This window comes from Podarcis pityusensis (assembly GCF_964106645.2).
Source record: "Podarcis pityusensis genome assembly, chromosome: 3".
Classification (NCBI taxonomy): Eukaryota; Metazoa; Chordata; class Lepidosauria; order Squamata; family Lacertidae; genus Podarcis; species Podarcis pityusensis.
Window position 1 is genome coordinate 11,225,891 of NC_138026.1, and position 12,368 is coordinate 11,238,258.

Here is a 12,368-nt window from a genome sequence, read left to right on the forward strand (position 1 = left end):
CCATTAGTAGTTCAGCGGGGCTCCGGCCAGTCGTTGAGCTGGGGGTGCTGTGCTGTGCTAGAAGGAATGTGGCAAGGCGGTACTCCCAGTCCCCTTGCGTCATGCGGCGAAGGGTGTCCTTGGTGGTCCGCACCATGCGTTCTGCTTGGCCATTGGTGGCAGGGTGGAACGGCGCCGAACGGATGTGGCGGATGGCGTTCTGCGCTGTGAAGGTTTGGAATTCTCCTGACGTAAATGCAGTCCCGTTGTCTGAGACGAGAGTGTCAGGGAGCCCGTGGGTTGCAAACAGCCTGCGTAGTACCCGGATGGCTGCGGACGTGGAAGTGGACGGTACCAGTGCGACTTCCAGCCATTTGGTGTAGGAGTCCACCACTATGAAGAATGTTTTCCCCTGAAAGGGGCCAGCGAAATCCACATGCAGGCGTGACCATGGTGCTCGGGCGGACTCCCAGGACTGGACTGGGGCCCTTGGGGGATCTGGGCGGGATTCTTGGCAGGCCTGGCAGTGTTTGACCCAGGCCTCTATCTCTCCATCGATCCCCGGCCACCACACATAACTCCTGGCAAGGGCCTTCATTCTTACTACCCCTGGATGTGTCTCGTGTAGGGCTGTGAGGACCCTTTTGCAGAGGGGCTGGGGAACAACGACTCTGCTTCCCCATAACAGGCACCCCTTGTGGGCCGACAGTTCATGTTTGCGGGTTGTGTAGCCGGCGAATTCTGGCCCGGGGCTGCTGCTGGGCCATCCCCTCCACACCCAGTCCAGGACCCGGGAGATGACCCTATCTTTCTTGGAATGGTGTGCAACTTCTTGTGCCTGAATGGGGCGGTCGGGAAGCAGCTCCAGGCTCATAACCTCTTGTGCAGGTGCTGGGTCAGGGCCTGTTTCCGGTAGTGGTAGCCTGCTGAGGGCGTCCGCATGGCCCATCGCCTTCCCAGGTCGGTGAATCAGTGCATACTGGTAGCTGGCAAGGAAAATTGACCACCTGAGGACGCGAGGAGACAGCACTTGGGGGGTCTGCTTTTCGGGGGCAAACAAGCCAAGCAACGGCTTGTGGTCAGTCACCACGGTGAAGGGCCGCCCGTACAAGAAATCATGGAATTTTTTTACTCCCTTTACGATTGCCAGACCCTCCTTGTCGATTTGCGAGTAGTTCCGCTCGGTTGTGTTGAGTGTCTGGGAAAAGTACGCCACCGGTACCTCTCTTCCATCCGGGAGTTGGTGCCCCAGGACAGCTCCAATGCCATAGGGTGAGGCGTCGCATGCTAGCACCACCGGCAGCCTCTCGTCGAAGTGTGCCAAGACCGAGTTTGAGACAAGCAAGTCCTTGACTGCCTGGAATGCGGCCTCCTGGCGCTGGCCCCACACCCAAGGGGCCCGCTTGTCCAGGAGTCTGTGTAGGGGCTCCGCTACCGCCGCCTTGTGGGGAAGGAAGGAATGGTAAAAGTTCAATAGTCCCAAGAAGGCCTGAAGTTCAGTCTTGCTCTTGGGCGCTGGGGCATCACAAATGGCCCGTACCTTGTCCCCAGTCGGGTGGACCCCTTCTGCGTCCACCATAAATCCCAGAAAGTCCACCTGAGGCACTCCTAGTAGACATTTTTCCCGCTTCACCTTGAGACCCGCCGTCTGGAAACGGTGCAGAACGGTGCGGAGGCGGTCCTCAAACTCCTCTGGTGTGGGGCCGGCAATCAACACATCATCGAAGAAGGGGGTGACGCCAGGAATCCCTTTAAGGAGAGAGTCCATTATATTCTGGAATATGCCTGGTGCCACGCTGACACCGAATTGCAGCCGCTTTACCCTGAACGCTCCTCTGTGCGTCACAATCGTCTGTGCCTCTGCTGTGGCCTCATCTACTGGCAGCTGTTGATATGCTTGGGCCAAGTCCAGCTTGCCAAAAATTTTCGACCCAGCCAGGGTGGCAAGGACATGGCTGACCACTGGCACTGGGTATGCGTGGGCCGTGAGGGCCTTGTTTATGGTACATTTGTAGTCTGCGCAGATGCGGACCGAACCATTAGGCTTGACGGGTGTGACGATTGGGGTTTCCCAGGGAGCATTAGGCACCGGCTCCAGCACTCCTTGCTCTACGAGTCGGTCCAATTCCTCGTCTATACGGGGTTTCAAGGCGAACGGGACCCGGCGGGCCTTGAGCCTGACCGGTCGTACTGCGGGGTCAAGCTGTAGCGCAATGGGGGGGCCCGTATACTGTCCCAATTTCCCATCGAAAACCCCTGGAAATTCCTTGCATATGGCGTCCACGTCCACTTGTAAGCTAGTGTGGTTCACCCCGGTGACAGCTAGCCCCAGTGGTCCAAACCATGCCAATCCCAGTAAGCTAATGTAGGGGCCCTTGACCACAAGCAAGTCCAGTTGCCGCGTCCGCCCTCGGTATTGCACCCTGAAGGTCCCCACCCCCATTGTGGGGACCTTACGTTTCTGGAAGTCCCGGAGGGTGAATGGGGCCGGCCTGAGTTTGGGACCCCCAGTGGGACACAGTTTCCTTAAGGTCCTTGCCGAGATTATGGATAGAGTTGAACCCGTGTCAAGCTCCATGCGGCATGGGGCCCCCTCTATCTGTACCTCTACATAAATTTTCTCTACGTTGGGGTGGGGCAACTGGTATACCTGGAAGTCCGTGAGCTCCGTCGAGTTGCCTTGGTGCGTTGGGCCCCGGGACCTGGGGCTCTTGGATTGGTCATCTGATGCCTGGTGTCGGGTGGGCCGAGCCCGACACACCCGGGCGATGTGTCCCGATTTTCTGCACTGCCTGCACTCTGCGTTGCGGAAACGGCAGGTCCTCCTCTCGTGACTCTCCCCGCAGCTTGCGCAGTTCCCTCCTTCTCGTCGAGGCAGCTGTGGTCTGTGCGCTGCTTGAGTGCGCTGCTGTACTCGGTGCACCTCCTCCCTGTCGGATCCTGAGTCGTCGGTGAGGTCTTCATGGTGGACCCTCGGTTGGGATGGCAGGCTCGGCCGTGCCTCTTGGGTCGACCTCTCGGCAGCTTCTGTTGCCAGGGCCTCCTCCAGAGCGACCTGGAATGTTAGGTCCTTCTTAGCGTAGAGGCGTCGTTGCAGCTTCTCATCCTTCAGGCCACCGACGAGGCGGTCACGAAGCATGTTCTCCAGCTCTGAGAAGTTGCAGAACCGGGCGGCTTGGCGGAGAGAGGTCACAAACCCAGTTATGGTTTCCCCAGGGGCTTGCCGCTTTGCGTAGAGGGCATTTCGACGAGCCACCACTGAGGGCTGCGGCGAAAAGTGCCCCTTCAGCTGTTCCATTATTGTTTTGTATGGAACAGTAGCGACGTCTTCAGGCGCAAGGAGAGCCCGGGCGATTTCAAACGTCTCCTCTCCGCAGACGCTGAAGAATATCGCCCTCTTCTTGGCGTCTTCTTCGTCAGTGACCCCTTTGGCTTCTAGGAGGAAGGTGAAACGGGAGGCGTACGCTTCCCAGTCTCCAGATGCTGGGTTGAATGGCGAGAAGCTGCTGTTGGCTGCCATTCTGAGTTCCTTGTGCCCCGGAGCTGAAGCCTGGATACACGGTGCGAGGCAGCGGTGCGGCAGTTGGCGGTGCTGCGGTGCTGTGTGTGGCAGTCAGCTCAGCGGGATCCCACCCTCGTCGCCAGTGAAATATACTCAGAGTCGCAAAGTCATTTCATGCTCTTTATTCAGCTCATAGTGGTGAGGAGGAATGAATAAATGTCCCCTCACAGTATCTGCTTTATATACATTATTTACACAATGGGCTGCACATGATTGGCTAATTCTGGAATTCTACTGTAAGCCAATCAGGTTGTGGATTCACTTCTATCTGGAGCAGGATTGGGTGGTTCCTGCCAACCAATCATACTGCTGCATTGTTCTAGGACCAATCAGACTGCTGCATTCTGAATCCTATTGTTCTAGGACCAATCAGACTGCTGCCTTTTGGATCCTATTGTTCTAGGACCAATCAGACTGCTACAGTTTGGATCCTATTCAACTCATAACAGGCTTAAAAAAATAAATTGGGAGGTCACCTATTCCTACCCTATTTCTAAGCAACCAACAGTAAATGCAATAAACTATGTCAGCACACATCACTCTGAATATTACAACCACGCATTGCCTTGTTGTTGTTGTTGTTGTTGTTTAGTCATTTAGTCGTGTCCGACTCTTTGTGACCCCATGGACCAGAGCACGCCAGGCACTCCTGTCTTCCACTGCCTCCCACAGTTTGGTCAAACTCATGCTGGTAGCTTCGAGAACACTGTCCAACCATCTCATCCTCTATCGTCCCCTGCTCCTTGTGCCCTCAATCTTTCCCAACATCAGGGTCTTTTCCAGGGAGTCTTCTCTTCTCATCAGGAGGCCAAAGTATTGGAGCCTCAGCTTCAGGATCTGTCCTTGCAGTGAGCACTCAGGGCTGATTTCCTTAAGAATGGATAGGTTTGATCTTCTTGCAGTCCATGGGACTCTCAAGAGTCTCCTCCAGCATCATAATTCAAAAGCGATCAGCCTTCTTTATGGTCCAGCTCTCACTTCCATACATCACTACTAGGAAAACCATAGCTTTAACTATACGGACCTTTGTTGGCAAGGTGATGTCTCTGCTTTTTAAGATGCTGTCTAGGTTTGTCATTGCTTTTCTCCCAAGAAGCAGGCGTCTTTTAATTTCGCGACTGCTGTCACCATCCGCAGTGATCATGGAGCCCAAGAAAGTAAAATCTCTCACTGCCTCCATTTCTTCCCCTTCTATCTGCCAGGAGGTGTTAGGACCAGTGGTCATGATCATAGTTTTTTTAGATGTTGAGCTTCAGACCATATTTTGCGCTCTCCTCTTTCACCTTCATGGATCACTGCCTTGCTGTGGCAAAGGGGCTTGAATAACTCAGAGAAGCTATGAGCTATGCCGTGCAGGGCCACCCAAGATGGACAGGTCATAGTGGAGAGTTTTGACCAAATGTGATCCACCTGGAGCAGGAACCGGGCAAGCCACTCCAGTATCCCTGCCAATAAAACTCTATGGACAAAGACAACAGGCACATTGCCTTATCAGGGAGCAAATGCATTTCATATGAGATATGTTTTTAAAACAGAGCAGGAAATTGCCATGGAAATGCTTGAACCCTGAGCCCCCCTGAGCCAATATGGATGACATGAAATCTAGCCACATCAACTCTGCCTATAAAGAGTGTCACTACATCAACTAGCTGCACTCAAACCAATCCTTCAATATGCATATAGCAATCGCCTGTCACACATCAGACTAGCACTGCTTAATATCCCGCTCTTTCCTTGCTCACATACTTAAAGATTTCTTAAACTGCAGAAGCTGCGTAGCTAAGCAGCTGTGGCCTGTCACAGGGCAAGGATCCAGGGAAGTCATTAAGAAGAACAGCAGGTAGAGGAATAGCTGGAAAAGTTTTTTAAAGCTTCTATAAATAGGGAGGAAAGGCAGGGAGATGTCTAACTTTTGCATCTATGTTTTGGAAATATGCACTGTCTAGTCATACAGCCACTTCCCTCTCCAACATATGGATTAGACATTATCTTAATGACACCCACTTCCCACTGATGATTGACTGAAGTTGCCACACTTTGCCAGCAAATGCAAATTTCCATGAAGAGACTTCAGTTGTAGCACACACATGCTTTAGCTACTTAACCATTTGCTCCAAGTCATAGGTTCAGTTAATTAACTTGTGCAGAACCATCATGTCAAGATAATTTAGACTTTGTGTATTTGTTTAGTCCAGGGGTAGCCAGTACGATCCCTCCAGATGTTGCTGGACTACAACTTATGTGAGCCCCAGCCAGTATGGCCACTGGTCAAGGAAAACGGGAGACACCCGGAAGGCTGCAGGTCAGCTACCCCAGATTTAGTTCATTAGGCAAGTAGCAGTCAAAGTCCACTGGACAAATAACTCATGTAGCAACCTCAAATCCCATCCCAGAAAGGTTTCTTCCAACAGAGAAAAAAAGAAAAACCTGTCAGGAAGCACAGATGAGAACAGCCGTGCATCAACTGAGCAGATCCCTTCTCAGAAGGAAATAAGAACGCTTTTCAAAATGGGGAGTAGCCAGAGCTGGCCCACAGATAAGGCAGGGTGAAGCAGCTGCCTTCGGTGGCAGAAATGCAGGATGGAGCACCCCACCTGTCCTGCCACTTTTGCTGCCACCAGAGAAGCTCTGCTTTGCCACTGGTCTCCCGCTGTCAGGGACTGGGCAGTGGAGGAATGGTGGAGACTGCCTCCCCATCCTGACCCTTCCAGAGAGAAGGAAGAGGAAGACAGTATAGATTTATAACAGGGGGTTGAGGGAGGTAGCAGCTCAGAGGCAGTTGAGGGGAAAAGCTGGGAAATCATGGGAGAGCCAGAACAACACCTGGCTGACACATCATTAGAAAGCATTCCAGACCCTCCATCTCCCAGAGCCTGGCGAGCCTTAAAAGTAGGAGAGCAAAGAGCTCAAAGACAGAGGGCATGTAGCAGCACCCGTAAGAGAGATGATTGAGGAAGTGGGAGAGACGGGAGGTGGAGATTCACCAAGACAACACCATTATCCAAGAGGCTGGGTTCTATAGCCTCTCTCTGTAAAGGCTGAATTAAAAAAGGGTGGTAAGAAGTTTTTCCTTGTCTTTATACTTTCCTGGGCAACTAGCCAAGAGCCTCTGACAGCATCCTGACACCCCCCCCCCCATCCCTAGGGGTGGAGAGAGGCCAGTGGCAAAGCTGTCCAGAACACCTCCATCTCACCGACGCTTTCTGCCACTCCACGTTGCAGAAAAATAGCAGGAGCAAAGCTCTACGTAATGCCTCCCATCTCATTCTAGCACCCAGCTTTGCCACTGGTGGGGTGCCAAGGTTTGCAAGGGGTTTTCCTTGGGGCGAAGCCCTTGTAGAGCCTCACAACCCCTGCTCCATCGCAGGGGCAGCAGTGGACGTTTCGCCCCAGGCGCAAAAACGCCTTGGGCCACCACTGGGTCCAGGAGATTTATGCAATTAGGCTGTGCCCAGATGGCAGCTTCCCTCATTGCTGATATAGAGCTGAATTAGGCTCATGTGAACATAGTTTACATTTCAAAGCTCCAACTATTCTCCATGCTAAACTTATCAGACAGTTGTCAATAACAGAAATATGTCGCTCAATTGCTTTTGCGTCATTACTTACACTTGTCAGTCAAATCTTTTTGGTCACTTTATCTTGACCAGGGCAAGCCAAAGTGACTTACAAATAAACAGTTTTAGATGTGTCCCTGCTCCTGCCCCCAAACTTTGCTCTTATTCTACTTGCACCTCCTTTCCTGGTGAAACACTTACCAAACACACACTGAGTTCCCAAAAAAAGCCAATTATTATTATTATTATTATTATTATTATTATTATTATTGAAACGTTTATGCTCTTACTTCACAGAAGACTTGTTTTTGAAAGAGCCAGCAACTTACCACATCTTACCATAGATAGCATTAAACTTCTGAATGTAGGGGTAGTTACAGCAATAAAAGGGTTAAACCTGCACCTTTCAACCTTAGCCTCAAATCTCAGTTAAGGAGGTTTTGTCAGTGCAAGCAAAACCAAAGGAAACAAGAGAAGAGCAGGATGGGAACTAAATGTTATGTTAGAAGAAGTGTTACAAGGGACAAGTCACTATTTAAAAGAGATTTTTGACCAGCATTTTAAACAGATTGTTCAAGATACCAAGGTGTCCTTTAGAAGTCAAGGGAACATGTACTTCAAAGCAAACTTCTATCAAATTCAGCAACACTCATCTCCTCATGTGTGCGAATCAGTGTTCTACCACACCACAATTTCAAAGCATAATTTAATCTTTTGTAGTATTTTATTGTAAAAAGTGAAAGTGACAAGATTCATCCACAAGTCACAAGTGCTCAATACTGGTGATTGGGGAGCGTGTGTGTGTGTATTATGTATAATGTATAATGTATAATGTATATGTATATGTATATGTATACGTGTGTGTGTGTGTGTGTGTGTGTGTATTCAGCACTGTGATTTGCAATGATAACGACCACAGCAGCAATAAGGTATTAATAAAGCATTGGTATTTTATCTCCCCCTCACCTCACCTGGAGACACAGAGTGTTCAATAAAAGGGCACCCCATGTCTTTTCCTCATTGTCAATAAGACCAGAAGCTTTCCTCCTTTCTAAGAATAGAAGGCAGAAGTGCAGGTCTTTTTTGTTGTTAAATTGATTAAGGGTGAGAGCATAAAGTATAATTAGATATGCTTAAACGTAGTAGTAAACCACTTTCAGACCCTCCACGTGTCCCTGTTTTCCAAGGACAGTCCTGGATTTAACCAAGGCGTCCCGGTTTCTGATTTGATCCCAGAATGTCCTGCTTTTTCTTAGGTAAAGGTAAAGGGACCCCTGACCATTAGGTCCAGTCATGGCCGACTCTGGGGTTGCGGCGCTCATCTCGCTTTACTGGCCGAGGGAGCCGGTGTACAGCTTCCGGGTCATGTGGCCAGCATGACTAAGCTGCTTCTGGCGAACCAGAGCAGCGCACGGAAACACCGTTTACCTTCCCGCCAGAGCGGTACCTATTTATCTACTTGCACTTTGATGTCCTTTTGAACTGCTAGGTTGGCAGGAGCTGGGAACAAGCAACAGGAGCTCACCCCTTTGCGGCCACATGACCCGGAAGCTGTACGCCGGCTCCCTCGGCTAATAAAGCGAGATGAGCGCCGCAACCCCAGAGTCGGTCACGACTGGACCTGATGGTCAGGGGTCCCTTTACCGTTACCTTTATTTAAAAAGGTACAGAAGCCCAGTCTTGAATCTATATCAAAACCTATCCACCCTAGCAAAATTGCCCCAACACATTCTATATTATCCACTATTCTTTCCCCATTGCAAAACTAATACATTATCAAGAAACCATATGAACTTTCTATTTAAGTAATATGGGCATATTTTATGTTTGGCTATCATAGGCTTTTCTTCATGCCTCCACAGAAAACATAGTCCACAATTTCATATTAACTGCATTTTGCAAACCTCAAGTGTTTTCCTCCATTTGCAATCTGGCTAGGCTTCAGCCCTGAAGCAAAATTTCAGGTGGCTGTGGTCTAACCATTAACTTTGGCCTGGAATGACTTGAATTACAAACCAAACAGACTGTGAATGGAATATCTTTAAAAGTGCAGTAAGTGTACAGCTTGGGAACCTGGTTTTGTTCCTCTGAATTGAGCCTGCAGACACACTTTTGAACCACTCTTTTGGGGCATTCCAAAAATGAATCATTATTCACAGACAGGAAATGCAGGTGCTACATTAAAGAACTGCAAAAAGAGTCAATTGAACTGAACAATAAAGACTTATTGCTCATACGTTTCTTTAAAAAGCAGCACACACACCCCCCCCAAACTTCCGTGTGTTTTCTGATTTAAAACACATCATACTTTGGCTTCTTAACCACCTTCTGTATTATGCTTCCAGAAATTTGACAGCTACTTACTTAAGAAGTTTATGACCACATATAATTTCTTGGTACTTAACCTATGAAAAAGCCATAAATATAACCATGTATATAATGTGAACTTTAATCAGTCATATTTTAGAATAATGCTAAAGCCTAATCTGTAAACATTAATATTCTCAGAACACGGCATCATGCTAAAAAAAATCTAGGTCAGATGTTAGCGCTATGCATTGACTTCTGCCCATGTCTTATAGGGAACGTACAAATGTGGAATATACAAAAAAGTAAGAAATAAACATAATGGTATGCTCACAAGCTAATATTTTGGGGCCAGGATAGCTGACAGGTGTTTCATAGAATCCCAGAAGATACCCTGAGGGTCTGCCCAACTAGCAGACCCTCTACAATGCAGGAATCTCAGCTAAAGCATCCATGACAGATGGCCATCCAACCTCTGCCTAAAAACTTCCAAGGAAGGAGAGTCCATCACCTCCCATGGGAGTCCGTTCTCTTACTATCAGAAATTTCTTCCTGAAGTTTAGTCGAAATCACCTTTCTTGTAACTTGAATCCACTGGAGAAAACAAGCTTGTTCCATCTTCCGTGTGACAACCCTTTAGCTATTTGAAGATGGCTATCATATCACCTCTTAGTCTCCTCTTTAACAGGTTAAACATACCCAATTCCCTCAACGGTTCCTCATAAGGCCTGGTTTCCAGACCCTTGATCATCTTGGTAGGCTTCCTCAGCACACATTGCAGCTTGTCAATAGCCTGTTTAAATTGTGATGCCCAGAGCAGGACACAGTATTCCAGTTGTGGTCTGACCAAGGCAGAATACTATTACAGTGGTACTTTGGGTTACAGACGCTTCAGGTTACAGATGCTTCAGGCTACAGACTCCGCTAACCCAGAAATAGTACCTCGGGTTAAGAACTTTGCTTCAGGATGAGAACAGAAATCGTGCATCAGCGGCTTAGCGGCAGCGGAAGGCCCCATTAGCTATGTGAAAGGAAGAGAAACCCATACTTCTAAATTTCTCATAGAACTAGCCTGGGAACTTCCCTCTGCATGACTCTTTTATATTTTGATAACCAAATACTTTTCTCTATGAGCCAGCAGAAAGAAATTTATTTTTTTGTGATTTTGCTGGAGTGTTTTCAAAGAATAAACAGCTAATGAGTTTTCGATTTTCTAACGTGACTGCTTTTTTGAAATACAGTGGTACCTCGGGTTACATAGGCTTCAGGTTACATACGCTTCAGGTTAGATTCTGCTAACCCAGAAATATTACCTCGGGTTAAGAACTTTGCTTCAGGATGAGAACAGAAATTGTGCAGCAGCAGCGCAGTGGCAGCGGGAGGCCCCATTAGCTAAAGTGGTACCTCAGGTTAAGAACAGTTTCAGGTTAAGAATGGACCTCCAGAACGAATTAAGTTCTTAACCTGAGGTATCACTGTAGTTTCCTTGACCAGGACACTACACTTCTGTTAAGCCTTTATGTGCTGGCTGATACATCAGCAAGTTTAGTATAGGACCATTAAACATCAATGCAATATTAAGCATATAGATGTTCCCGTTGATTATAGAGCCTAGCGGTGCTGCCACTTTAACTAATGGTTCAGACTCCTGTTTGGTCAGGAATGCAATGGGAATGCTTGTTTCGTTATTGTTTCTTTTTATTTGAGGCTACATTTTTCTCGCTTGCTCCATCCAGGTGTGCAGACTATATAAGACCGTAACACATGTTTTCATCCCCCAGGGATTCTGTGTTATAATTAACCTAATTTCCAATGGTTAGGCATCAGAACACTCTCCATGCAGTTTGGCAACATTCAACTGGATCAAAGGCAGTAAGCATGTTGCCTTTTAGATGCCAAGATGCTTTCCTTCCCCTCACTTGAATTCAGGCACTAACAAAAGGCTGCAGCCCAGCCACTAACACCAAGGGGAGGCATATTTTCAAACCATGGAAAGAGTAAGCTGAAATAATAATTTCATTCTATTTTGTTCCAGCTGTTAAATCTTGGCAACACAGCTAATCTCCCAACTCATGCTGATTTTCAGTGCAATACTCAGAACATTTTATTATTGTTTCTTATTCAGATGCAACCATTTTTAGCTTCCCCTAATTAGGTATTTGCAGCTAACAAGTGGTCACAATAATAATTATTATTAATATTTCTTTTTAAAAAACCAGCAACATTTGTGTTGCACGCAGACAAAAACACAGTTTGGAGGGCAAAACACAAGAAAAAGCCAGGAAAAGTTTGAGCCAGTCTTTACAGCTTGATGAGCATCAGAGGAATAATAACACCACAGTTGTGGAGAAAGATTGAACTGGTTCCCAAGATAGGGGAAGCTGGCTAACACAAGAAAGTCAGGTACAATTGGATCAGAGACAGCACCAAACCTGAAAATGGCAAGGTCCAGTGGGTCATGTTAATATTCCATAGACTGCAGCAAAATCTGGTCTTGTCCATCTTACAATGTTAATATTTTATAGTTAAGAGGCAGTGCTGTGGTCTAAACCACTGAGCCTCTTTTGCTTGCCGATCGGAAGGTCAACAATTCGAATCTGCTTGACAGGGTGATCTCCCGTTGCTCTGTCTCAGCTCCTGCCAACCTAGCAGTTTGAAAGCACACCAGTGCAAGTAGACAAATAGGTACCGCTGCGGCGGGAAGGTAAACGGCATTTCTGTGCACTCTGGTTTACGTCATGGTGTTCCATTGTGCCAGAAGCGGTTTACTTATGCTGGCCACATGACCCGGAAAGCTGTCTGTGGACAAACGCCGGCTCCCTCGGCCTGAAAAGTGAGATGAGTGCCACAACCTCATAGTCGCCTTTGACTGGACTTAACTGTCCAGGGGTCCTTTACTTTTAACTTTTTTACCAACCAAACAAATCCGCAGCAGCCCACCAGCAGCTCAGTAAACCTTCAGT

General features: G+C 48.0%; 1 protein-coding gene across 6 annotated transcripts in view; it reads right to left on the bottom strand.

Annotated features, from left to right (window-relative positions):
* The window catches only part of LOC308473634 (uncharacterized protein), a 197,663-nt gene that overhangs the window by 49,515 nt on the left and 135,780 nt on the right, over positions 1 to 12,368 (bottom strand). The window lies entirely within an intron of this gene.